This window comes from Mesoplodon densirostris, chromosome 2 (genome assembly GCF_025265405.1).
Source record: "Mesoplodon densirostris isolate mMesDen1 chromosome 2, mMesDen1 primary haplotype, whole genome shotgun sequence".
Lineage (NCBI taxonomy): Eukaryota > Metazoa > Chordata > Mammalia > Artiodactyla > Ziphiidae > Mesoplodon > Mesoplodon densirostris.
The window spans coordinates 24,268,611-24,273,554 of NC_082662.1; positions in this window are offsets into that span (position 1 = coordinate 24,268,611).

Sequence of the window (4,944 nt, forward strand, 5' to 3'; positions counted from 1 at the left end):
TACCCCACAATCCAGCTGTTCCACTCCATTTACCCAAAACTCTGGGCTTGACTGTGGGAACTCAGTTCTTCTGCTGGAAAGCTTTTCAGAATAGATATTGAATGTCCACTGCCCTTTTCTGGGATGGGGCTCCGCCAAGAAACGGCACTGGGATTATGTGTCCCTAGATCTTCTCTGACCCACAGACCTGGCGGCAGTCCTGGCTCAGACAATCCATTTCTTGCTGAGGGACCAGCATCCTCCTCTGATCATGCCCAGGCCTGAATGTGCCCAAATCCAATGGGTGGGGGCTTGGTGCTGACTCCAGCTTCAAGAGAGGAGATGGGCATCTCATCTCTGCAGCCCCTACCACACTCTAGGTTCTGCAGGTGTCATACCCTGTCTCCCCATTTCACAGAGGAGGAAACTGAGGCTCAGAGACTTGGAGTCACTTATTCAAGGCCACACAGGTGATGAGTGGCAAATCGGGGAGAGATGTGAACTCTGACCTGCCTGACTCCCAAGTCTGTGGCCCTCACCCCACCTACCTGCCTTTCCTGTGATCCACTCAACTCCTCTATGCCTCAGTTTTCTCATGTGTAAAATGGGAATGATAGTGATACTTTGCCTCATGAGCTTGTCATGAGGATTAAATAAGTTAATACATAGAACAGTGCTTGGTACATGGAAATCTCTCAATCCACGTGAGTGATAATACTTATTATTAATTAATTCAGATAATTAAAAATATCATGGTGCCATCTTCATTCCTTCTCCCAGTGGGACAAGTTGGCTTTTCCCCCTTAATCATCTCTGTATCCTCCTGGGAATTTCATCCTGATTTCCCTTACCCACTTAAGAGGGAAACCAGAAAGGGACCCTGTGACCTAGAGATCAGGGCAAACATTGTTTCCTGGCCCGTGAAGGGCAAGACTCCTCTGAGCTGAGAATCCAAGATTCCTATCCCACTAAAACAGCCAAACTCCCCAGGCACTCAATTACTGAAGAATCCACGCTAACCATGTGAAAGGGAATTTTAAATGCCCACGTCCGATTGTGTAGAAGGAAACTTGACTCCATTTCAAAGGGGCCATCTCTGTCTATTTCTCTTCTCTCTTAGGAGCAATTTGTCATGATCAAGGACAATTTGAAAAATGTAGCAAACTTAAGAAGAGGAGCCCGGTCTCCCTCTTGGACAGTCCTTCTCCAACTCTCCCTCACTCTGGAAGGAGGCAGAAATTCTAGAATCACAGATACAGACTGGAGACACAGCATTCAATCCACACGACAGACGGCAGGGGTGGCATCCAGGTCATTGTCAGGGAGTCAGCTCCTCCAGGCACTCATGAGGGACTCTGCAGTTATCCACCCCCCATCCTCCGTCCCCCATGCTGACCTCTCATCAATACCTGGGCCGGGTCAGGGTCAGTGTAGGGACGTGTAGACACGTTAACCCTCATGCACTTTGATCAGAGCAGAGCCCCGGCCCCGCATCAGAGCCCGTTGATACTCTGTGTACAATCGCACCGGTTTCCATACGTACTAGAGGCAGTGCACAAGGAGTGGGGGAGTGGCCGAGCCGGGCAGACGCAGGTGGAGTCCAGGGAAGGAGTGACACCCGGGAGAGCGTCAGTGATGGGGCCACCGTGAGAAACTCCGTGAGGACGTGGTGAGTGGCCGCCTGCTCATCAAACCTCGTGGTTCTGAAAGGGACTGAAGTGGCTTCTCAAACCCACACTGCGCAGCAAGATTCATGCGTTCCTCTCGAGCGTTCGCTGAGCACCTACAGTGTGCAGGCCCTGTGCTGGGAGCTGAGCTTGCGCTGAGGACCAGATGGGTCCTGCCCTCAGTCAGATGGGGAGAAATGGAGACCCCATTACCCCTTGATGAGGATGCGCCTGAGCTGCGGGAAAACAGTTGGGGGGTGACTAACTCTGACCCTGACCTGGGTCTAGAGTGAGAGCTCCCCGATAACCCGGGGAGTTTGGGCATTTGGAGACCATCTTCACTTCTCAGGGGGGCTGACAGAGGTGGCCCAGATGGAGGAGGGACTTGCCTCAAGTCCTGGATCCAGGTTTCCCCAAACCTGAGCTCCATCCCCAGCATCACCTGGCTTCGGGGGCTTATGGGACAATCATGGTGATGACGCAACCCCCTTCCTCATTCCCAGGCCACACAGCAAACTTTCCCACGCTGACAGTAATTATACTAACCAGAGTTTAACTTGCAAGGAGACAATGAAAATGCGTTATTTAAATAGTGATTATTAAAATCATGCTGGGGGTTTGCTACATAATAGGTAATTATCTGGAACATAATTGGGAAAACAATGTAGTCAATGTTATTTAGCTCTTCCCACTGAAACCAGAGTTAATCCTGGGGAGCGAGCGGCATACTCAGTGGCACCAGTGATATTTGCAATTATATTCTTATTACGTCTCAATTGAGTGGAGATGCTTCCTCAAGGTTATTGATACTTCGCCTTCATATCCAGCCAGAACACATCAAACCATTGTTCCATTTACACCTTTGTACAATTATACATTTGCTTATAGTTCTTTATATGCACTCCTTCACCTCTAGTATTAGTTTTATTTTTCATGCATTTATTGCTTCTTTCATTCATTTATTCACACACATCCTGTGTTCATTTATTCCTTGCTATTCATTCCTCCTTCCATTGATTGTACTTTCATTCACTCTTTCTTCCCTTGTTTATTTACTTATTTTTAAATTTTATTTTATTTTATTTTTTTTGCAGTACGTGGACCTTTCTGTTGTGGCCTCTCCCGTTGTGGAGCACAGGCTCTGGACATGCAGGCTCAGTGGCCATGGCTCACGGGCCCAGCCACTCCACGGCATGTGGGATCTTCCCGGACCAGGGCACTAACCCGTGTCCCCTGCCTCGGCAGGTGGACTCTCAACCACTGCGCCACCAGGGAAGCCCTTCCCTTGTTTATTTATGTACCCAGTTCCTCACTCAGTCAACCAGCGACTTCTTCATTCTTTCACACTTTACTTCATTGGGTCATTCATTCTACCACTCGAGGATGTGCTATTTCATTCATCACTTCATTCTTTCATTTATTTGTTATTCCCTGGTTCACTCATTTATTCAATGGTTCATATAGTTATCCATCCCTTCATTCATTCATCATTTGACTGTGAACGGCTTGTTCATATGCAATGTGAGGGGTGCATCTGTCTGGTGTGATTGCAGCCATGCCACCTCTCTGGCATTTTCTAGGCATTTCAGTAGAATGGGCCTTGGGGCTTATCTTTTTCTAAAGCCAACTTTTTACTATAGGCTAATGTAAGGTAAAACATACATAGAGCAAAGTACACAAATCATAAGTGTATGGCTAGAAGAATTTTCTGAAACTAAATATACTTGTAGAACAAGCACCAGCTCAAGCAAGAGAATGTTACCAGTAGCCCAGCCTGTCACTATCCCTCCAGGCCTAGACTGGTAATCAGTATTGTGCTGTCTAACACTGTATATTGCCAGTGCCTGATCCAGAACTTCATACAAGTGGATTTGAACTATTTTGTGCTCTTATGTGCCTTGTTTCCACTTTGTTCAACATTATGTTTGTGTGGTTTATCCAAGTTTCTGCGTTGAGTTGTACATTGTTCACTCGTGTTGATATATGATATATGTATATTGTTTGAATATGCAACTATTTATTTACCCATCTAACTCCAGGTGACATTGAGTACTGTCCACTTTGGGACTACTATGAACAGTGCTGCTGTGGAACTCTTGCGTGTGTCTTTTGGGGAACATATGGATGAATTACTGCTGGATGGACACCTCGGAGTGGAATTTCTGGATTTCATGTACTATTTCATGAACATATGTATAGCAATATACACATATACTGAGATATATATATATATATATATATATATATATATATATATATACACACATATAGTATATGTATATATGACTATACATATGTTCACCCATAAAAGGTACCATCACACAGTGTTCCAAAGTGGTTATTGCAGTTTGTATTCCCACCAGCAGTGTGTGAGGTCCATCCTTTCCCCACAGACATGCCCCTGAATCACTCGCTTTCCCCATGACCTCACCTCACCCTTGGTGTGTCTCAGGCTCCTTGGCCCAGGTGCTCAGTGCTCCTTCCCAGTCTTGCCCCTCCTTGGGGCTTCAGTGAAGGTCTTCCTCTTCCCTCGTTCCGCTGTTGGCTCCTTCCAACCCTGGTCCTGGGGACACATTCTCAAGTCACTCTGGGTGAGTGGCTTGAGGCCAGGTCATCTGGACCTGTCCCAGCCTGGCTGCCTTTCCCACCCTAGGGACTTTGTTGGGGGATGAGGGACCCAGACATCCTGACCTACCTCCTGGGGTAACCAGCCCATGGCTGAGGCCTTCTGCTGAGCACTGGGGGTCTTTGATAAACCAGGTGTAGGTCCTGCCCTTGCGCAGTTCACAGAATAGTGTCTGAAATATTGCCTGGGTTTCTCTTGTTGTGACTCAAAAATGGGTAGTCAGATTTGAGAGGAAGAAGTTGACAGAGGAAACTTCACATGGAAAGCATCATAGAACTTGGCATCTGATTTACTGGGGGTGGGGTGGGGGTGGTGATGTCATAGGCTAGAAAGTACCTGAACTTTAAAATGAGTTGGATCTGGGCTCAAATTCCAATGCATTCAAGTCTAGCTGTGTGACTGGAAGGTGATAGCACCAATTCTGGTGATTAGAACACGTGGAGGTGCCATCAGTGCATCCAGGAGGAGATGTCCAGTGGGCTGTTAGGAATCCAGAGACTGATGGCAAGGGCCCTGGAGTTGGAGTTGGAAGATCTGGAGAGTCTCACCTCTGTGACCCTCTCTAGGGACTGCAGTCAGCCAAACCCACTTTTCCTTCTGTTTCCTTCTCTGATTCTCCAGCAGTGTGACCTTGGGAAAGTCCCTTCACCTGTTTGTGTCTCAGATGCCACA